A 24243-nucleotide genomic window follows, 5' to 3' on the forward strand; every position below is an offset into this window, starting at 1 on the left:
AATCTCTAGAACTTAGTGTAGTAGGAACAAGATAAACAACAGCTCAACTTTATATCATGCCTTTCTCTTACCTAGACATTAGTTTTATGTTTCACAAAGATAGTAAGTTTTAGTAATTCTTGGAAGAACTCTAATATAAAAGCTAGGTACTTGTAACAGAGCAACTGTTCATCATCTCCATCATGCTTTTTTTTGGTCTTTTTGTTTTTCTAGAGATTAAACTTAGCAGATAAATAAAGCACACTTATCAACACACTCTTTTTATTTTGTTTTCATGTTTATAAAATGCAGTAAATTAAAGCAAGAAAATATTTATTGGGTTTTCTAAGTTTTTCCTTTTAAGATAAAAAACTAAAATAGAAAAGAATAAATAAGAAGAGGAAATAAAAACTTACTTGATAAATTGGGGAGGAACTCCCCCAAGCTGGATGTTGATGTCGGCCTTACCCGAGGTTCCAGAACCGCATCATGGTTGTGATGTTGTCGTTCATTGTTGTTGTATCTTGTCTCAGCTCTTGTACTGCAGCGGCATGGTCCTGGTTCCATTTTTGTTGCTCTTCCAGGAGTCGTCCATGTTCTGCTTGCATGTTCTGGATGTTGAGGAGATTGTTGTCTGTACGAGTGAAGAAAGCACCGGCCTCTTGATAGTAGTCATTTGTGAAAGCGTAGGAGGCGTCGGAGTATCGTCCTGCATCAAATTGGGGCGGAGATCTGGATCCTGAAGCTCCATATGGATCAGTGGAGTACCTGCCCGTATGGAAAGGCGGGTTTGTCCACTAGTGATCTTGGCTCTCCGGCCATGTCTCCTCTGTTGGCTCTTGTGGTTGCGCATGTCGAACCCATGGGTCTCGAAGGACTCGGGGGTTGTAATCGCAATAATGTAGGTGCGCTGCTTCTTCTGGTCCGGGATCAGCCCCATACTAGGTGCGTTCTCGATGGGTGGTCATCCTTTCAGATGCGACTCGCTGTGGAGTTCTCTGGTTCACTGGTGTTGCTGCAATCTCAATCAAAAAGTTTTGAACAACGTAGAGGCCAAGGTTCGGGTTAGGTAACCGAATTTTGCCTCTATCATCATATAGCATATATATTATATTCCCCTCTTTCTTTAACATCCGAGCTTGTCTAAATGTGTCATAGCCATGATAAATTCTTAACTCATCTATGAAGTCCAACGATGAGTTTTCTAGTAAATGAAGGTTAGAGGCTAGACGAGTGATAAGTGAAGTACATCCTACTGGTCCCTGTAGACTAGGTACACTAAGCCAATGACAAACTAAAAGTGTAACAGGTGAAGTAGGTACTTTATTAATAGCAACATATAAAAGTTGTAAATCTCCTACTCTTACTTTCCTAATATCATCACGATAGATAAGATTGTACCCAAGCCATTTGTGGAACATCCTAAGAGTGGGGTGTTCCATGTCACTAGTTCAGGCTTGACTATAAAAATTATCTCTAGATATTTCTCTCCAAAACTGGTGCCTCTCAAAATTAGGTAGGTCGGAGTCAATGTTCAGGATGCATCTTGAAGAGAAACCAGGATGGTCGCTCAGCTCTCTGCAAGACAACATAATCTCCTGTTTGAACATCCGAAAAACAATTCCCCCCTCATAATTTTGTAAGGTGTAAAGAAATTTGAGGGTGAGAAGACGAGAATCCAGCTCAGTTATATTCCAAAAATTTGTCCAACCTATCATTTGGAAAATTAAGTCAAATTCAGTGTCCATACCTGTTTCTTGTAGTAAGATGGATCGAGAGTAGGGGTGTGAATAAAATCATTGTTCTTCAATTGATGATATACTTCTTTCTCTCTTCGGGTCTTCAGTCCAAGGTCTCCTATCTTGAGAGGGACCTTGACTTGCTGACCTGATGAAGATGACAGAGTTTGCATGGGCGTCGGGTCGACGCTCATCTCTGATGGCTGTGAGGAGTGTCGGGATGAACTCCTTGTACCAATGTGCTTGAGAGCCTTCCCTGCATTCTTCACCTTCTTAAACATCCTGCAAACAAAAGTTGCCAAAAACACAACTAGTGCAAAATGTGAGAGAAAATGTTAGTGGTCAGCTGTCCGGAATATCAGTAGTCCAGGGGTTATTCGTTCAAGACAAGTTTCTATTTTGGTAGAGCCTCTCCCTAAACAACTTTTATTTCCGCTTAGACAATGGGATCACTACTTACTAGGTGATACTCACTCTCTCACTCAAAAGAACTCTCAACCTTCTCACACTCAGAGCTATTCTCTGGAAACCGAGAACTACGAGCTTGCAAGGTTTCTAAAATGTGTGTGTGAAGAGAAGGGGAGCTGGAGGTGGCCATTTATAGGCTGAGCAAGGAACAGGGCGGGCGCCCTAGGTAGGTGGGCGGGCGCCCACCCCTGGTGTCCATCCTGGGTGTGCCTCCTCCACTTGCTTCCTTGCTTTGATCTCATGCAGAATAATATTGTGTTGGTGGTGGTTGAACGGTGGAAAGATGTCTGGTGAGTGGAAACATATTGGTGGATGAAATTATATGATGGGATGTATGTGAGCTGAAGTGTATGACATGTGGGACCCAAGGAGTGTGGGTCATGCTTCTAGAAGGTTACTATAATTAAATATAATGCAGGAAAATCTATGAGAATTGAAACTTAATTAAAATGATTATGGAAAATATTTTTGTGTCTCCACAATAATTAATAAATATGGGTTGTTACACACCATGAATATTATTTATATGGGGCTTTTGATTATTATAATAATGCTATGAATAAGTGTGACTAATGCAAGATTTAATTATGCAAGAATTTAAATATGAGAAAATTAATAATGCGGATAAATACCGATTTACCTCCCGGTGAGGATTTGGGATTTTTAGGTCCCCCAAGCTGGACCTCCAAATCTTTTAATCTTCTGAATTACCTTCCTCTGGAGATGGTGTCTCCAGTGGTTCTTCATGAACTTTCTTCACTGTAGAGTCTCTCTCTGGTCTGGGTTTGAATGTGAAGTGTTCTTCTTGTCCGTTTATGTTGAACTTGATTTCTCCTTTCCCGACATCAATGTGGGCGTTGGCAGTGCTCAGAAATGGCCTTCCAAGGATGATGAACACTTTTGAGTCAGGACTCATGTCCAGTACTACGAAGTCTACTGGCACTAGGAAATCTCTGATCTTGACTGGAATGTTCTCGGTGATACCCAACGGATGTCGAACCGATTGATCCGCTAGTTGTAGGCACATTGATGTTGGTTCTAGGGTCGCATGCTCAAGCTTTTTGTAGACTGATGTTGGCATCACAATGACACTTGCTCCGAGATCACAAAGCGCATTGTTGCAGTGTTGGTTTCCGATCGAGCAGTCAATAGTAGGACATCCGGGATCTTCCTTCTTCTTTGGTGGTTTATTGAGGATGGCCGCACTACATTCTTCTGTCAGCTTGATAACCTCAGTGGTGGGCAGTGGTCTCTTCTTGTTGAGAATATCTCTGATGTACTTTGCATATGTAGGTACCTGTATGGCATCCAGTAGAGGTATGTTGACATATAATTTCTAAATGACCTCTACAAACTTACCAAACTGCTCATCCGACTGCAGTCCTCTGTTTCTTCTGGGAAATGGCAAATAGTTGGTGTCATAAAAATCTTTCCTCATCTCTCCAGTTCTTGATGGTTGTAGTAGATCTTCTGCTTCAACTGGGCTTTCTTCTTCTATCACTGCTGGTTGCACTGGTGCTGATGTTCTTTGTTTCTCTTTTGGGAATTGGGGATCCCTAGTGGCTTTGCCTCCTCTAGTAGTTATATTCTTTACCTGCTCAATGTTAGTAGCAACAGGCAGTGCAGCAGCTAACTTTATTAATTTAAGCTCTACCCTTTTATTAAGAGCGTTTTGCTCATCAAAGGCAGTTAATAGAAAATCCATTTTATTATGTATATCTTTTAGAGATGATTCATTTGTATCTAGCCTTTGTTTAACTTCATCATTAATTTTAGTTTGTTGAGCAATTATCTCTTTTAATGAAAGTTGCTTGAAAGTATTACCTGAATTCATACCTTTGCTATTGGGTTGACTCGAAGTTGGTTGATATTTGTATGCTGTCTCAATGGCCCTTTGATCTTCTTTGAACTTGGCCCTCTGGTCGATCCAATGGAGCAAATTTTCCATCTTAGTTGATAATGCATTTACTTCTTCTGGTATTTCTTCAGTTTGATGACATTGTTGAGCTTTATCTTGGAACCAGCTTTGATTTTCTGCTATCTTATCCAAAAGTATCTCTGCTTTTCCAGTTGTAAGCTCCAAGAATGATCCTTTAGCAGATGCATCTAGGCACTCACGAGCCTTCTGGGTTAATCCATGGTAGAAGGTCTGCATAAGTAACCATGCGGCCATTCCATGTTGAGGACAATCTGATATGTATCCTTGAAAACACTCCCATGCTTCTGAAATGGCTTCTGTCTTCTGCTGTTGGAAACTGACAATATTTCCTCTTAAGGCAGTTGTTTTGCCTATAGGGAAAAACTTTGATAGAAAGGCATCTGACAAGTTCGTCCAGTTGTTGATGTTATCTTGATGAGTGTAGAACCACTTCCTCGCTTTTCCTTCTAGTGAGAATGGAAAAAGGCGAAGTAGTATGACGTCTTTGTCAACTTCGTTGATGTGGATTGTGCTTCCAATCTCTAAAAAATTCTGTAAGTGTGCACTAGCATCTTCATGTGCCTTTCCACTGAATTGTGTAGCTTGTACCAAATTGATGAGGCTTGACTTGAGCTCAAACTCGGGTACTCCTTCTTCTACTGCAAATCTTGGACCAGTTGGAATGTTCTCAAGACTTGGAGCAGAGAATTCTTGCAAGGTCTTTTGTGCCATAGCTTCAGCAATTGGTAGCTAGCTTCTTCTTCTCTTGATTGTTTTGGTTCTGATGATGAAGAGTTGAATGTACCCAAAGTCAATCCTGATATACCCTGTATAAAAATATAAACATAGAAAAACAACAGGGTGAACCTGCCAAAGCAGTGGTGCCTTGTTATGATTTCTCACTTAGTAGCTGTTTTATGCAATTATTTCTCTATAGTCTAGTCTAAAATTTTATATGAATAACCTTGACTGATTTACTGTCTTTCCTTACCGTTCCTATGTATTACCCTTTTATGACTTACTTATGAGATTCCCCGGCAACGGCGCCAGAAATGCTGGTTGACACTAGCTAACACCACTTACATACTAGGTTGTCATCCCCAGCATGGTGCCAGAGCGTACAAAGGTATTTATAAATGTAAAGGCTCTCTAGAAAATAATCTATTCTATCCGCAAGCGCACAGATAAAACACCTCATCGTAGCATTTCACCAGGATAAGTATTCAAGGTATCGTTATTTATAATTTTGCTCAAGGGATCTAAGGAGATTAAATTAAGAGCAAAATCTATCAAGGCATAGACTAGAGATAAACTTGCAAGAACATGATTACTAATGAGAAACTCGTCACACAGTCTCTTACTTTAGCAGGGGGTAAACCATAAAGATAATAATAATGAATTATAAGTTCAAGGGATAAATAACACAGTGATTAGAAAATAGACTACTCCTCATATATGTAGGTGATGTCGGATTAGCTAGAGAATGGATTCTAAGTTATCTACTAACTAATAAGTCATAATCTACTATAGTTATCTACAAGATCATATATAGCATAAAAGACTCTTCATTCATGTATAAGGAACATTGATAAAGTAAATCAGAGCATCGCACGACTTACTCCACAATACCGGTTCTGCCTGTCCTATCAACGGAGGGTGGACTATATAAGAATCAACGAAGCTGTCACTATCGCAAACTACCACACGACCCGGCCAATAGGATACATTTGCAGATAAATAACATCTAAGCACCACGCTCACATGTGATCTATCACCTAACTCCCTCGCGTCAAGAGCTACGCGCTTTGCAAACTTATACATAAACTCATTATCAATTAGAACTATATCAAATATAGAACTAGAACAAACTAAGAACAAAATAATTAGAGACATAATGCAATTAGAACAAAGAATTAGAGAAAGATATGAATAATACCAATCTTTATTACCGAAGATCCGAATCCAGAGCGTAGTGCTCTACTTCTCTAATTGCTATCTAATCAAACCTCTAAACTTGAAGGATTAGGGAGTAGCTAATTCTAATTCTCTGTGGGACAGAAGCTCTAAACCCTAACTTTGATGGCTACCTCTAAATAATGATTTCTTATCTTCTCCTCTCTCCTCCAGGGGGGAGAGGCCTTGGTTTTATAGTCCCTTCAAGTGAATTTGAGCCGCAGGATCAAACTGACATTGATTGTGTGGTTTAGATTGATCCTTTAGGTCGGTGGAGTTTAGCCCCAAAGCAGAGTCTTGATTGGACTCCTGGTCTGGGCGGGCGCCCAAGGGGGGTGGGCGGGCGCCCTGCCCCCGAGCCCAATCCTCTTCTCGCTCGTTCCCGTAGCTTCTGGACTCTTCTAGATTGAAGAAAATTGCGCAGCACGTAATTAGCTTCTGGACTCTGCATATTCTCTGATAACCCCCTGCAGAAATAGATAAACACCAAAGCTCGTGGAATTCTGTCAGATAAAACCCTAATTCTAGATGTTTGTTTCAGATTGATCCGTTTCCATGTTTATTTGATTATTAATTTTAGTATTTAAGGACCGTCAACAGAAAACACTTTTGCCTTGGACAACTCATCAAATAAGATATCGATCCTTGGCAAATGATACTTATTCTTGATTGTCACTGCATTGAGTGGACGATAGTCCACACACATGTGCAATGACTGGGCCTTCTTTTTCACAAACAATGCCGGACAAACCCATTCTGACGAACTTGGTCGGATGAACCCTTTATCCAGTAATTCCTTTAGTTGATTCTTCAACTCAGCGAGTTCGTTTGGTGGCATCCGGTACGGCCTTGTAGATATTGGTGCTGTACCTGGTATCAACTCGATTGCAAACTCTACTTCCCTATCTGGAGGAAGTCCCGGCAATTCCTCGGGAAAAACATCAGGGAACTCATATACCACGGGTATGTGTTCTAGTGGAACCACCTGTACTGCACATGAAAGACTAGCAAAGTCTAACCGTCGGGGTAGCTTGACCTGAAGCACACCTTCCCCCTGCGGGTCTTTGAGGGAAAGAGTTCTATTTCCGGCATCTATAACTGCACCCCAGTCAGTCATCTTATTCATTCCAATGATGACATCCAGAACCAGCCCTGGCATGACCACGAGGGTTACACGAAACCTTCGGCCACTAATATCCAAGGTAACTCCTGTTACTGTTTTGTTAGTCAACACATCAGCCCCAGCTGAGCTGATGCGATAGCCATAACCCAACTCAGTAACTGGCTGGTCATGCTTTTGTTCAAATGCTTGGTTCATGAATGATTGCGATGATCCAGAATCAAACAAAACAACTGCAAGGTGTTGGTTGACAGGAAACATACCAGCTGTTACCGGTTCTCCTTCCAGAATCTCCTAGATCGAGGTATGGTGCACACGAGCTGGATAGGTTGGCTGTTGTCTCTTGGGGTAGGGACATTCCTTGGCAAAGTGCCCCATCTTGTGGCAGTTGTAGCACGGACCCTTGGGCACATTGTTGGCGGCAGGTGCCGTAGCTTGAGTTGCCTTTGGCTTGACAGGAGCTATCGCCACCTTGTACGACTTCTGCTGCGTTGGATGCCCGGTGTTCCTTCTCTACGGTGGTTGAAACCTAGCACCCGGGGCAGGAGGACAATACTGCTGTCGCCCTGCCACTGGTGCCCTGAACTGGGATGACCCGGCCTCAAAAGCTCTCTTACGAGACTTGGATGCACTATAGTTGTTGTTATTGTTCTCCTAGGTCAGACAGTCACTGATATAAGCATTGAAGGTAGCCCTGGCTCCTGTACCCATGGTCTTCAGCATCTTTGGGTTCAAGCCTCTCTGGAAACTAGCAATCTTCTTGGCCTCCGTGTTCACAAACTCAGGGGCGTAGCGAGCGAGATTGTTAAAAGCGTGTAGATACTCCTTTACAGACTTCGTTCCCTGAGACAGCCGCATGAATTCCTCGACCTTCATTTCAACCACACCCAGACGAATGTAATTTCCCCAGAAAGCGGTGGTGAAGCGGTTCCAGGTGATTGGGGTCCCCTCTGGGTAGGTAGTACGGTGATGGGACCACCAAATCCCACCGGGTCCCTGCAACTGGTGGGCCGCATACTCAGCCTTAAGTTCTTCTGTCATCCGAAGAAGATGAAACTTCTGCTCCATGGTGTTGATCCACTCATCCGCCTTGAGCGGTTCCAAAGCCTCCTTGAAGATAGGGGGCTTGGTATCCATGAAGTCTTTGAAAGAGCTGTACGATTGACTTCACGACTGCCCTGGTTATCTCCACAACGGGTGTTGTCCGCTATGTTGCGCAGGGCCTCTTCCAATTGCGCTGCATCTATTCCATGTTGCGTTGACTCCCCAGAAACTGCGCGAAAAACACGTCCGCAGTATACGGAGGAGGTGGTGGTGGTGGCGGTGACGGTGCTCTGTCCTCATTTCGTCGAGCCCCACCTCTGGATGCACCTGCTCCAAGACCCGGGTTGCTGTTACCCCCGCCACGTGTTTGCACCATCTGCATGCGTCAACGATAAGCATTTGTTAGGAGTTGCCGTTAACGGTAGACATATGTAGAATCATGCCGTACTGAATTTACTAAGGGAATAAATTTGCACAATAAACAGAGGCACAACAATTCATCATCCACGCATAACATCACTAACAGATTACTTAATATTCAAGCAACAAGGTTCGCAAACATCCAAACTTGCCAGCATACATATACTGGACTTTCAGCGTCATATCATAAAGTTTTACATGGCCCAGACCCAAAAGTACAAGACATGCCATGCAACATCAACACAAAAGAAGAAGGACTAGCTCTAGAGCCCTAGCATCTACTAGCTATGGTCACTGTCCATGCCGGAGCCCTCCTCGTCCTCGTCTCCACTAACAGCTGCTCCTATCTCGGGATCCGCGTCCATCTCATCCTCAGAGTCTTAGCTCAGCTGCTCCGGGCAGGGGTGAGGGTGGAGCTGATTATGTAGCTGGTGGATCTCCTCATACAAGTTCTCATTGTACTCCTCGGCATTAGCTAGCTGCTTCTCAAGCTCTAGCTGTCGGGCCCTCAAAGTGTCCTCCTCGTGCCAGGCTTCATTCCTCTGACCAAGCACATGGACTAGCATGCGCTCGCAGTTCCTGTGAGCAGTAGTCACCCTGTCTCTCTGCTCTCGCACTGCAAGCAAGTCCTGGCTCAGCTCACTGTTCTTCTGGACCGCCTGGTCCCTCTCTTGGGTCACGCGGGCCAACTCTACCTGCAGCCTCTCAACCTCAGTGTCGAACTCACGCTGCAGCTGGCGCTTCTCATCCTGGATAGTGAGAAGAGACCCAGACAAGCGACCGAAGCAACGCTCTAGGCCTCCATAGGTCTTCATCAAAGCGTACATAGCACTCATAGTTGTGCTGTCACTGTGCTGGTCCTCATCCGCACTCCTCTCTAGAGCATTCACCTCGGACTGATCCCACACCGAAGTGTAGGGGTCACCCCGAGGAAACACCCCAGCGAAGGCGTGGGCCAGCTCCTGTGGAAACCTCTCCATGAGGTCCCTCAGAACTGCGAAAGCTGCCCTGCTGGCACCGTGGAAAGGCGTGGTACCTCGGGACTCGTACACCCAACCGCCCCAGGCGGGGTCACCTCCACTGGTAGGGACCACTGCCTCGATCCCCACCAAGCTCCCGTCACCAAGCTGCTCCTTGTCCCAATAGTAGCGAGGCTCCCTTCCTTCGGGATACCCCATCGAACTGAGCACCCTCCAAAGCAAAGTAGGCATCCCAAACTCCTCCAGGAACTTGATCTTATGTCGCGAGCTCCTGGCTGCCAACGGATGGCGAGGGGCCCGCCCACCAGTGGACTTACGAGCGGTGAGCCTAGTGCGTACCATCTGCTGCAAAGGGAATACCTTGGGTAAGATTGAGGATTATCTTTAATTATTTTATTTAGAATTGGGACAAATTAAATTAAGGGGGAAAGTAAGCAATGATATGAGATGAACATGATGCATGCACAGACTTACGATCTCACAAACTTAGAGACAAAAGTTAACACTAAGCGGTATATGCGATGGCACACAGCGTTCTCTCATAACGTAACTAGCGCTCTAACGTGGTTAGTGTACCTGCAGAAAACTCATTTCAGCCCACCCACAGTATGATCATGCAGAACAAGAATTTTAAAGCTACACACCCCGCATACACAGACACCCGTCCATGCATATGACGTGTTACTACCCACATCATTGCCCTAATGACGGCATCGCCTCTCAGGACGGAATTCCCAACATGCGGTACTATTCCCAAGCACACCAAAACATGTGCGCATGACACAGCACCTAACAACACTCCCCCTAGACCGGCAGTGTATCCGATCATGCTCTCACAGCTCCCACTTACCGGGGCGTAGAGGAAAAATTTATCCATACATTACCACTCAAATGAATGGTACTCATACTATTGGACGCCGTATGAGCGAATAAATAGAAATATGATGCATTGACCCCCAAGTCAGTAATTAACTAGCCACCTTAGAGTCCTTAACTGGGCATAAAGGATATGACCATGGCACACTAGATAGTTTTTCCAAAAACTTAGTTTGACACCTTGATTATCATTAATAAAAATATTTTATTAAACCGGTTTAGATTTAGTTTAGAACATACTTATGAACAGTAACTCGCTAAACCTTGCTCCGATGCCAGCTGTAACAGAACCGCTCAAATTATAAGAGATTAAGCCTAATAGCGACCATTTGCATAGTCAAACCATCGAGCTTAAGCCCATATAATCCCGGTAGTCCGTGAAATCTCGAAGGATTTCAAACCACATATCGTACATACAGCCAAGATCGTAATAAGTTCAGCGGTCACCATTCACAGTTACATCCAGTTCGAAAACATTCATCGAAAACATCGGAGTGCTTAAAGTTATTACAAACCAAGTTCACAGGTAGCGGAAGCTTCATAGTTGAAAATAACACACACACTTAGTCTGATACAGTGCCATAGTTTTGGTCGTTCCCACAAAAGCAAAAGGAGAGACGGAGTGACCATTGCCCTTGGTCTAGTCATCACCCATAGCTGGGTACAGGCAGAGGATGCAATAACCATAGTACATTTGACCATCTGCAAAACAACATGGGAGTAGAACCCTGAGTACGAGAATGTACTCAGCTAGACTTACCCGTCATAAACTCAAAAATAAAGACTCTTCAAGGATCATGAAGGCTATATAGTGGGGTTAGCTGACAACCTTTGCATAAAAGCACTCTTCTATTAATATATCCTAAAGGAATCCTTCTTCCTTTAATTAGCTAAATGTTGAAAGTATCATTACCTATTATCTAGGTTTGCACCTGCACTATGGCAATCAAAATGTAATAATATGATGGTACCTCATCATAGCATTCATGAAATTATTCATCATATGACTCAAGTGTTCCATAGTCCTTACTACGAGGACGAAGCTCATGTCAAGTGCTCACTGTCCAGGTGTGATGGCGATTCGAATCGATTTCTAACCAGTTGGCGAGTTATTCACCACACAAACCACACTCACTGATCAAGTGAGCTATAGATCACCGTGTTGCACTATCCAGGACCAATTCACAGGTTCGACAGGCACCGCCCGTACCTGAGGACCGTTCTGGCGACCGTGGTATCCAAGGTATACCAAGGTTACGCACCGCGCCCTCGTCGTTCTCCTCAACCATCACCAATACAGCGCGTACATCGGGCCGATTCCTGGCCCGAATAGTGCTCAGGCTTCGCGGTCGGAACGACTTATCCTTCAAGCAAAATGTGGGGCATGCGTTCAACATGACAAGAGGGCCGTCAATGATCGGTCCTTAATCGACACAGGCAGGGGCACTATAGTCAACCCCACCATAAGACCCTGCCTGGTCTCAAATTTCCATTCCACACTTGGTTATTCTCTACCAAAGCAATCACTGCTTAATCAAGCAGGTATCCACCTATATCTCGCAGGTGACAGGAAATCACCCGACTTATACCGGACTCAGCAGGCTAAGCATAGACTCCGTGCCTATCTACATAGGACAAGGTAGATAAACGAGTAGGGGTAACAAGGAGTACATATGCTTCAACGGTATCAAGCAATTTCTATCACTTAAATGCAACATAGTAGAACAAGCATAATATATTATTTAAGTTAGCGAGAATAGGAAGGCTTAGAATGCTCTGGGGCTTGCCTTTCTCAAACGTGCTGGGTCTGTGATCCGGACACTCCTGTAGCTCTTCTCCGGGTTCCGGTGCTCTCAGAGGTTCCTGCTCCTGGGTCTCCTCTGGCTCCTTGGGTCCCACCTCGTTCTCCTGCGAGCCTGTATGATGCATGTGTGCTCATGAGTAGAGTGCGAGATGCCCGGGGTGAAATGCTCATGCGAGAGAATACCAGATGACTATGTCGTGATGTATGGATGATTTATGTGATTATTTACAAGCTAGTCAACATCATCCAAGAATATGCAATTGAATTAAACATTTATTGCATTCTCTTCTACAAATTGTCTTCAAGTGTAACCAGCAACTCACAAGATGCTTCAAAGATACACCAAACCCCTTTTATTCTATTTAACCCATATATAACAATTCATAATTTCTTTATTCATTTCTAGGCCCATCAAAATTAGCATGCATTTCTGTTTATCAATAAATTCCACAAAAATTACAGAAGACTACCAGTCAAACATAAAGTCCACCATAAATTTTTCATAATTTTTGGACACTTATTTTGAGCTACAAAAATCACAAGATTAATTAATAAAGGCAAGTACAATTACTCTACTGTGGTATAAGTGTCAAACAACAGATTTCATATTTTTATAATTTGCCTAATATCATAAGAAACACCCACAAAAATTGCTAGATTAATTGCATGATTCAAATAATTATTAAAAATCATAAACCACTGCCATGCAAGCCTTTAAATCACTATAAATTCATTTATACACCAAATAATGTGTAGCTAAATTTTCCCAGTGACTAAACACACATGCAGAGCCAGCAAAACAAGTCTCACATTTTTCTGAGTCATATTTTAATTACTATGCATTTTCCAAATCCAGCAAAAATATGGATTAAATATAATTGCACAGACAAGTTACTCAAACATTACATGCAACCATACCATGTTATAGATCTGGAAACAGAGAACACACCAAAATTTATTTCACTAATTTTGGAGCTATAATTCTCAAGATATGGATTTTTGAACATTTAAACCATTTTCTGGAAATCATTTTTCTGAAAAACAAATCAAATCCACCCCGGGACCAGCTAGGTGCACCCGGTGCAGTGCACCCGCGGTCGCTGACGAGCGGACCCGCCTGCCAGCCGGGCCCGCTGGCCAGGACGCAGAGAGGGGAGAGCTCCGGCGAGCCGGAGCTCGCCGTCGGCGACCTCTTTCGGCGAATCAAGTTGCCCTACACGCTCTACGGCTCAAGGCGAACCTAGCGCACTCTTTTGCGTGGCCTGAAATGGACCGGAGTAGGCTCGCCACCGGCCATGGCGGAGCGGCGGCGCAGCTCACCGTCGTCCCGAGATGCTGGCCCGGTAGAGCGCGGTTGGAGGGGTTCGCAAGCATCGCGGTGCAAAGGCGAGCACGACGCGCTAACTAAGCGGCACCGGAAGGCACGGAGGCATGCAGACCACGTGCGCGGCGGCGGCACTCTCACCGGAGAAGAAGTGGGGGCGAGCGGGGCTCACCGTGCCTTACCGAACGCTCGGAAGCGCGTTCCGCAACAATGGAGCGAGGGCGGAGCTCGGGAAGAACGAATCAGAAAATGGCGCACGCGTTGGGTAAGAACGGTCGAGGAGGAGCTCGGGCTCCAATGGCGACGGCGGCGCTCTGCGCGCGCGGAGCGAGGGTAAGAGAGCGAGAGAGGGAGAGCTGGCGGGCGCAAATGGCTGCGAGGGCGGAGGCGGGCGCGGCCGGGCGCTCCTGGTGGCCGACCAGGGCGCGTCCAAGCGACCGCATGCTCGCCACGCGGCAGCCGAGCTCTGCCGGCTCGCCACGGCGGCGCGGCGCGGCCGTCCACGCGCGGACACGGCGCGGGTGCGAGCGCGGGCGTGGGCGGGCTGGGCCGGCTTCGGCCAGCGGGCCAAAAGTGAGGCCGCGGCCTGCTAGCGCCCCCCTTTCCCTTTTCTTTTTTTTTTGAATTTCTTTTCTCAAACTCTTTCTAAATTCATTTGAACTATTTAAAAATCATTTTCACCTTTTTCTCCCAAAACAAAAGTTGTTCCAAAATAAAAACCCTACAACTTTGTTTTAATAAGCAAGATCAAATTCTAGATAGAATCTGAATTACAAATTAAAACTAGTTCTAGATTTTCAAATAAATTCATTTTGGGGAATTTTGTATAAATTCTATTTCTCAAATTCTATGGCTCCAAAAATTACACAAAAATACTCTTAAATCTTTTTGCACACAAGTCAACCTAATTTGAATATTTCATAATTTTAGAAGCATGCATCATATTTTTAACACATTTAAATCACATAGAATAAAGCACATAAAATCACATTTTGGATGGATGACATGCTCATGTAATGCTATGCTTGATGAGAATGCTTATGCTTGCTTTGGTAAGACTAAGTGCATGCTTAACACCTAGGGTGTTACAACGACGACAGCAACGACTCCGAGGAGATGGCGTCCCATCTTGACACGATCCTCGAGGGTCTGCCTGAGACCGACGTTGATGCCCCGCGGACGGGAGCCCAGAAGGGGAGGGCCAAGCGGGTCTCTTGAGAGGCAACAGAGGGAGTTACCCCCACGCCGCTCCCGTGCCAATACTCCCCCAAAGCCTGCGCCAAGCCGGCTGTCCCTCGCTCCTAGCCTCCTCCTGCGTCTAAGGCGGGCCACCGGGTTAAGTGCCTGGCGACGGGGCCGCTGACTCGTGGTCGCGCCGCGGCCTCGAGTAAGGGGGAAACGGATCACGGGAGCGCCAATCCAGGCGCTGGCCAGGCGGGAGACGCCGAACCGAGACTGGCGCCCGCTCGCGAGGGGTCTGGAGCTTCGGCGTGGGGTGGCTCGAGGCCTGCTGGTCGAGGGACCAGTAGGCGGGTCATGATTCTTACCTTCCGGTATCTTTGCATTTTCTTGGGCCGTGGTCTTTATTTATGCTCGTTCTTGTTTCCTCAGGTTGAAATGGACGCTCGAACAGGCCCACCCTCGATGGCCAAGAGGCTTAAAGTGGGAACGGCCTCCAAAGACTCAGGTTGGCGGTTCGCTCCCGATATCTCGTTAGCTTTATGTCAATTACCATGGCGACTGATTTTTTGCTTTTGAGTGCTTACAGGCTCCTCCGATCCCCGGCCGTCGACTGGTGTCGAGGGCGCTCCGCCTCGTCCATTGGTGGGGGAGTCCAGTCCACCGTCACCGAAATGGGTCAAAGCGCCCCGTTCCCAAGAGGAGGAGGGAGCCCCCGAGCCTCCCCGATCTGGGGTCGAGGGGGATCATATCACAATAAGTGACGGGTCCGGCGGCGACGGGCCTTCGAAGGATGCACACTCCATGGACGAGGAGGTCGAGGCCTCTCCCATCGCGAAGTGGATGCCTTTGCCCATCGGACTCCACTCTGTCGACGAGCAGAGGAAGAGGGAGGAGGAGGAGGGCTAGCGGGAGACGCGGCAACAGCTGCAGGAGGGGTAGCAGCAGCCACAGCAGAAAGAAGGAGAGGAGGAGCGACGGCCGGAAGGTCCCCAGCTTGAGGAGCTGCTGGAGCAGGACCGGCAGCAGGAGCTGTGGCAACTCCAGGAGCAACAGCAGCGGAGGAGCCAGCAGTTAGAGGAACTACTCGAGCCACCACTTCACAGTACGCCCCAGCCAGTGCCGCCAACGCCGCAAGAGCCTGGGACTGGGGAGGAGGGTCTACCGGTTTATGGTCCGCCGACCCCGGCGTGGCTCCGTCCGGGAGCGCCGGCTTCGATCCCAGCTGAGTCGGGGTGGGCGGTCGGCATGGTGGTGCTCACTTGTATGATGCGCACCCCCGTCGACCCTCAGTCTGAGATCAAGGGCACGATCTACGGCATTGACGGGATCGCTCCCGGGTTCCTTCGAGAGCGTCGGTCGTGGGAGGACCGCATTCCCGCTGAGGAAGACGAAGTCGGGACATCGGGCGGCGGTGGTGCTGGCGAGACGAGAACTTGGAAGATGTTGGATGACGACGGGCGGTTCCCCTCCCTCGTCGACCTGTTTTTGAGCCACGGGGTGTCGCTCGAGACCATCAAAGAGCTTATCCGGGGCGTCAAGGCGCACGCCGATCAGGAGATGGAAAACTGCAGCCCCGACCGGATCCGTATTCGGGCCTCCACCGATCCGTCCGAGCCTAACATCTTTTTGGATGATCGGAAGGAGGCCGAGAAGTGGGAACATCTCGAGGAACTTCACCTCTGGATGAAGCACGTGGTGGGGCTCCTGTCCGACGTCGTCCACAACGGGCTTGGTCCGGCCTACTTTGTAAGTGTCTTTGGGACCTTAGTTGCTATAGGGTGTTTTGGTTCTTGTGTTTTTACTATCTAACTGCTGGCTCGTAGGATCTAAAAGAGACCTCCCGTATCAAGTCGAGATTCATCCACGCGACGAGAGGCAGCTGGGAGCAACTCCCCAAGTCTTGGAGTCACAGGAGAAGCTCCTCAAGGCCTACAAGAAGCTTTTGGCGCTCGAGGAGGAGAAGAAGGAGGGGGTGGCTGCTCTGGCTAAGGCTCGAGAGGCCTCATGGAAAGCGGTGGAAGAGGCCGCACTGCTGAGGGAGCGGACCATGATGGTCGAGGAGGCTGCGTCCAAGGCCCGGGAAGAGGCCTTGTCTTACAAGAGTGCGGCCGCTAACCTGGACAAGGAGAAGGGCCTCCTCAAGACTGACCCTACCTCCGCCCGAGAATCCTTCCAAAGGATGAAGGTGGAGTGCGTGAATAGCGAGATTGCCCGGAGCACCGCAGAGGAGGCCAAAAAGAAGGCTCTTGAGGATCTCGAGGTGGAGCGGACTCGGTCTTGCAGCCTCTCTGACGATGTCGACCGTCTGAAGAGAGCACTGCTGGAGGAAGATGGAGCCATCGCGCAGGCCAGCAAGGTGATCGAGGACCTGCGTGTCACCAACACCGAGCTGGTGCGCTCCAATAGGGAGATCGAGAGGGCCAACACCAACTTGGTCGGCGAGAATACGGCTCAGGAGGAGAGGATTTGTGGTATGTTTCTATTATCAAGTTTCCTTTCCGAGGTGTGCTTTGTGTTGTCTAATTTCTCCGTGTTGGTCCTTGTAGGGCTTAAAGATGAGCTGCTTGCCGCTCAAGTCGAGGCCCGCTCCGCCAAGGCTGAGCTCGAGGGGGAGGTCGCTTTGAACCATCAGCTGCGGACGGGGATAAGCGATCTCTCGGCCTCTTGGGAGCTCGAACCCGTGGACGAGTCAAGGGAGGAGGCTTGAGGCGACACACTGGTCGATCAGCTGTGCTACCTAGGCGCAACGCTGAGGGATCGAGTGCGGGATGCTCTTCATATCGGACTGAAGCGGGCGATGGCGGTAGTCTGCTCAGGCTTTTCTTACGATATGGAGGTGGTGTCCCACGGCTTTGTCACCGACATCTCCAAGACTGATGCGAAGAACGAGGAGAGGCTACACGCCTTGATCGACGATGCAGAGGTCCCTGGGGAGAGGTTGGCCGAGTTGTTCGAGCCGGAAGTGCTTCCTCCCGAGACTAGCTCGGGTGCGGACGATGGTGTTGAGGGCCGAGATGCAGATTGAGGCATGCGAGCCTGCTCTGTGTGCTAAGGCCCCTTGTACAGTACTTGCTATTGTGTCTTAAGTAATACTATGTTTTTAAGTGGTTTATAAGATCTGTGAATATTTGCTTGTCTTTCCGCTCGAGGTTCCTTCGTTTCCTTTTCTGCCTGCGTCTGTATTTCCTATTTGGTCTTTTGTTAAGGCGGCCTCGATTGCCTCGAGGGTGAGGAAGCGAGTAGAGTTACCATAGCCCGGGGGCGTAGGAGTTCTCAGGCTCGTTGTCCCTTGACTCTTAAGGGGCTCGGGGTGCCTCTACTACTCGACTGTGCGAGGTTTACTGATAGGAACGAAAGAATTACTTGTTTTTTTCGACACTCGGGGGGGCACCCCCCTGCTAGCCCCCGAGGAGGTATCGACTATGATGGGTCATAGTTGGTACTCCCTTATAACGTCAAAATTTCAACCAACAAAAAAAGTAAATTACTCGAGGGAAAGATCTTATCCATTCATGCATTCATTCATAAGGTCTTGGTACAAAATGTACATGGGAACATAAAGCTTTGAAATTCTAGGGGTAGAATCTACGCAGCTGTTCGATGTTCCATGCGTTGGTGAAGACTGCCCCTTTTTCGTCCGCAAGCTTGTATATCCCCGGCTTTAGGACCTCGGCCACCACGTATGGGCCCTCCCAGGGTGGAGTCAGCTTGTGGCGTCCTTGGTTGCTTTGCCGCCGACGTAGGACAAGGTTGCCCACGTTCAGATCTCTCTTACGCACGTGCTTGTCGTGATAGCGTCGAAGCTTTTGTTGGTATCTGGCAGAGTTGAGGAGGGCCATGTCTCGAGCTTCTTCGAGTTGGTCGACCGTATTCTCTCGAGTCTCTTTGTTTGATTGCTCGTTGTATGCTTTGAGTCGAGGGGACCCATACTCGAGGTCCGTTGGGAGCACGGGCTCGGAGCCGTAGACCAAGAAGAATGGGGTGTATTTTGTGGCCCTGCTCGGTGTCGTCCTTAAGCTCCATAGGACAGAAGAGAGCTCTTCGACCCATTTCTTGCCAAATTTCTTCAAACGGTTGTAGATCCTTGGTTTGAGCCCCTGCAAAATCATGTCATTGGCATGCTCGACCTGGCCGTTAGTTTTGAAGGTGGGCCACCGCAGACCAGTTCACATGGATGTGATGCCGATCGCAGAAGTCCAAGAACTTTTTGCCAGTGATCTGAGTGCCGTTGTCGGTGATGATGACATTGGGGATCCCAAACCGGTGGATGATGTCGGTGAAGAAAAGGATGGCTTGCTCGGAGTGGATGTTCATGATGGGTCGAGCCTTGATCCACTTGGAGAATTTGTCAACGGCCACCAACAGATGGGTGTAGCCTCCTGCCGCCTTCTAGAGAGGCCCTACGAGGTCGAGACCCCACACCGCGAATGGCCACATGATGGGGATCGATTGGAGGGCATGGATGGGTAGATGCATCTGCTTGGCATAAAATTGACACCCATGGCATGAGCGCACGAGCTCGATGGCGTCGGCTATGGCTGTTGGCCAGTAGAAGCCTTGTCGAAAAGCGTTCCCTACGAGGGTCCGCGGAGCAGCGTGGTGACCACAAGCCCCCGAGTGTAGATCCTCGAGGAGCTTTCAGCCTTCCTCTATGGTGATGCCGCGTTGCAAGATTCCTATCGGGGTTCGTCGGTACAGCTCATTGCCTTCGCCGTAGATTACATATGACTTGGCCCGTCGAGCAATACGGTGAGCCTCGGATCGATCTTCTGGTAGCTCGCAACGAATCAGGCAGTCGAGGAACGGCGTGCGCCAATCGAACGGTCGACCGGGCCACTGTTCCACCTCCATTACCTTGGCTGCCGCTAGCAGCGCTTTGACGGTGTCGGTTTGCTGGGTGGGGGCAGCTTCGACGCCAGCCTCGGCCCCAAGTCGATGGATGGCTCGTGTAGATCTTTCAAGAGTGCGTCAGGTGGGACCGTGCTTCGAGTCGACGCGATCTTAGCGAGTTCGTCGGCAGCCTCGTTGTAGCGTCGGGCGATGTGGACGAGCTCGAGGCCGTGGAACTTATCCTCGAGTCGACGGACCTCCTTGTAGTACGCCACCATTTTCGGGTCGTGGCAGTTTGAGGCCTTCATCACTTGGTCGATGACGAGCTGGGAGTCGACGAACTCCTAGCTCGATGGCGATCTTCAGACCGTTGACAAGGGCTTCGTACTCTGCGACGTTGTTGGATGCCGCAAAGTGTATCATGATGACGTACCTCATATGGATGTCAAGTGGTGAGATGAACAGCAGACCCGCCCCAGCTTCTGTCTTCATGAGGGACCCATCGAAATACATCGTCCATAGTTTCGCTTGAACTTGAGCCAGGGGGAGCTGGGAGTCCGTCCATTCCGCGATGAAATCCACCAGGGCTTGAGATTTGATGGCTTTGCGGGGCGCATAAGTGAGGGTCTCACTCATGAGCTCGATCGACCATTTGGCGATCCTTCCCGTGGCCTCCAGACTTTGGATGATCTCGCCCAAGGGGAAAGACGAAACCACTGTGATGGGATGGCCGAGGAAGTAATGTTACAGCTTGTGTCGGGCGAGGATTACCGCGTCGATTAGCTTCTAGATTTGCGGGTACCGCGCCTTGGTCTCTGAGAGCACCTCGCTGATGAAATAGACCGGCCTCTGGACTGGCAGCGCATTCCCCTCCTCCTGCCTCTTGACTACCACAGCCGCACTGACGACCTGGGTTGTCGAGGCAACGTACAGAAGTAGAGGTTCTGCGGGTTGAGGTGGGACCAGGACCGGTGCAGAGGTCAGCGTTTTCTTCAAGTTGTCGAGGGCTTTCTCGGCCTCTGAGGACCAAGAGAAATGCTCGGCTTTCTTCAGGAGCCGATACAGCGGCAACGCCTTCTTTCCCAACCTCGAGATAAAACGACTCAGCGCCGCCAAACATCCCGTGACTTTCTGCACTCCCTTGACGTCTCGGATTGGCCCCATTCTTGTGATGGCCGAGACATTCTTGGGGTTGGCCTCGATGTCGTGTTGGGAAACTATGTAACCCAGGAGCATGTCTCGAGGCACGCCAAAAACGCACTTCTCGGGGTTGAGCTTGATCTTGTTGGAGCGTAAGCAACTGAAAGTGATTTTGAGGTCCTGAATCAGGTCTCCTCGTTGCTTTTATTTGACGATGATGTCATCGACGTATGCCTCGACCGTCGACCCTATGTGTTTGCCAAACAATTGGAGCATGCATCGCTGGTACGTTGCTCCCACGTTTCGAAGCCCGAACGGCATGGTAACATAACAGTATATCCCAAAAGGCGTGATGAAAGATGTCGCGAGCTGGTTGGACTCTTTCATTTTTATTTGATGGTAACCAGAATATGCATCAAGGAAAGAAAGGGTTTCACATCCCGCAGTAGAAACAACAATTTGATCGATACGTGGTAATGGAAAAGGAACTTTTGGACATGCTTTATTTAAACTTGTATAATCGACACACATCCTCATTTTCCCATTGTTTTTCTTAACTAGTATAGGATTTGCTAACCAGTCGGGATGGTGAACCTCCTTGATGAATCCGGCCGTCAAAAGCTTGTGGATCTCCTCGCCAATGATTTTGCGCTTCTCCTCGTCGCAGCGACGCAGCCGCTGCTTCACTGGCTTGGAACCGGCTCGAATTTCCAAGGAGTGTTGGCGACTTCCCTCGGTATGCCTGGCATGTCCGAAGGGCTCCATGCAAACATGTCGGCGTTTGCACGGAGAAAGTTGATGAGCATGGCTTCCTATTTGGGGTCGAGGTCGGCGCTGATCGTCAGCACCTTGCCGTCGGAGTTGTCGGGGTCGAGCGGGATCTTCTTCATTCCTTCCGCGGGCTCAAAGCTACCCGCGTGACGTTTGGGCTCTGGAGCTTCCGCGGCCAGGGCCTCGAGCTTCAAGGTGAGCTCGGTGGAGCTCTCGACAGCCTCCCTATACTCGACACACTCGACGTCGCATTCGTACACGTGCTCGTAGGAGGAGCTGACGGTGATGACCCCCTTTGGCCCGGGCATCTTCAGCTTTAGGTAGGTGTAGTTGGGGATGGCCATGAACTTGGCATAGCTCAGGCGCTCGATAATGGCGTGGTACGTGCCTCTGAATCCCACCACCTCAAAGGTGAGGGACTCCTTTCTGAAATTGGCCACCGTGCCAAAGCAGACCGGTAGGTCGATACGTCCTACCGGCAACGCCTTCTTTCCAGGTACAACACCATGGAAGCCACCGGCGCTTGGTTGGAGCTGCACCCTGCAGATGCCAAGAAGGTCGAGGGTCTCAAGGTAGATGATGTTCAAGCTGCTGCCGCCGTCCATCAACACCTTCGAGAGCCTGGTGTTGACGATGATGGGGTCGACGACGAGCGGGTAGACGCCAGGGGCGACTACCTTGTCGGGGTGGTCGTCTCGATCGAAGGTGATGGGGATGCTCGACCAACTGAGGTACTGGGGTGCTGCCATTCTTGCCGCAAAGACCTCACGGTGTTCCCTCTTGCGTTGCCTTGCGGTTAGCTGTGTCGAGGGTCCACCGTAGATCATGCAGCAGTCGTGGACTGCAGGGAAACCTTCGTCGTCTTTTTCGTCCCCCTTGTCGCCATTCTTCTCTTTCTTCTGGTCGTCCATCTTGAACCCCAGACCATCAAAGTGCTTCTTCAACATTCGGCAGTCCTCGAGCTTGTGGTTTGCCCCTCCCTTAAGGTAAGGGCTGGGCTCCTTTAGCATTTTGTTGAAGATAGCCCCCTTTGGGGGTCCTCGAGGCCTTTTGCGCTCCATGGCGGCGAAGAGATCCCCGTCGAGGGCTTCCCGCTGGAACGTCCGTGCTTTCTTCTTCTTTTTGTTCTTCTTAGGTCCTCGACTGGGGCCCTCATCGTCATCGGTGGGCGACTTGCCTTTGCCCCCTTCGCAGCTGAAGAAAGCGCCGACCGCTTCTTCCCCTACAGTGTAGTTCGCCACTACGTCCATCAGCTCGTCGATGGTTTGAGGACGATTCTGACCTAACTCCCGCACCAGATCTCGACTGGTGGTGCCTGAGACAAAGGCCAGGATGACGTCGTGATCTGGGATGTGTGGCATCTTGGTGCGCTGCTTTGAGAAGCGTCGAGCATACTCTCGGCGAGTTTCCCCTGATTTTTGCTTACACTTGCTGACGTCCCACGAGTTGCCGGGCCGTATGTAGGTCCCTTTGAAGTTACCCTCGAATACCCTGACCAAATCGACCCAATCATGGATCTGGCTGGCCGGGAGCTCCTCGAGCCATCTGCGGGCAGTGTCGGAGAGAAAGAGTGGTAGCTATCGGATTATGGCTCGATCGTCCCCTCGAGCACCTCCCAGCTGACATGCTAGCCTGAAGTCTACCAGCCATAGCTCTGGCTTGGTCTCACCGTTGTATTTAGCAATGTTGGTCGGGGGTCGGAACGGGCTAGGCAGCGGCGTGCTGCGGATTGCTCTGCTGAACACCCGAGGGCCTGGCGGCTCTGGGGCCATCCTGTCCTCGTTGCTGTCGTACCGCCCACCACGGTGAGCGCTGTAACCGCGCTCTTCCGCGTCCCCGTATCGACGGCGACGATTTTCGTCGATGTCACGTCGAGCGTCGTGCCGTCGTTGGTTGTCGATGGGGGGGTGGAGGACGAGTGCTGTCTTTTTCCCTCGAGTGGGGGGCTGTTGATGGACCGATACCTCCTTTTCATTCTGGGCTGGCTCATCATGCCTCTCTGTGGCCGCTCCTCAACGCCGAGAGGCCGAGCTCTCGGCCTGCTGAACTGCCGCTACTCGGAGCAGAGTCTATACTTTATCTCAAATGCGTCATGCTTGAGAGTTCGATAGGTCAGGCATATTGCGCAGCAGCATTGTCGTGGCGACGACGTTCTGGCCCGCTCGTGGGAAGCGACTGTTGGGCTACTCAGGTTCCCCGTCTCTGACGATCTGCCGATGCACCTCTCGAGCCCGTCCGCGGACACTTCCGCCAAGCGGGTATGGCTGGTCCTGCTCGAGGATCTGTTCAAGCAGGACAAGGCGCTCGCGATCCTCATCAAGCTTCACTTTGAGCTCTTGGAACTGCGCAAGTTGTGCGGCTTTGTCTTCTGGTGGAGGGGGGTCGACCTGACCGTCGTTCCCAGGCGTTCTGGGGTCCTCCCTTGCTGCCGGGGCTTGACCGCCGGTAGCGTCGTCTTGTGTTTCGTCGGTGGTTTCCACCGCCCCGTCGATATTGAAGCATTCCCTAGTAGGGTCATAGCTGTCAGATTCCGAGTCGGAGTCTGGCTTGGCGGCGTAGAAGCATCCACGTCACTCCTCCAGTAGCCTTTGCCTGACGGAGGTGATCGTGTATCGCCCAGGTCCTAAGCGGTGGAGGCCTCGTACCTGGGAGAAGTCCGGCAGCTCAGACGCCCGTTGTTGTGCTCCGGTGTCGC

This window comes from Sorghum bicolor, chromosome 3 (genome assembly GCF_000003195.3).
Source record: "Sorghum bicolor cultivar BTx623 chromosome 3, Sorghum_bicolor_NCBIv3, whole genome shotgun sequence".
Taxonomy (NCBI): Eukaryota; Viridiplantae; Streptophyta; class Magnoliopsida; order Poales; family Poaceae; genus Sorghum; species Sorghum bicolor.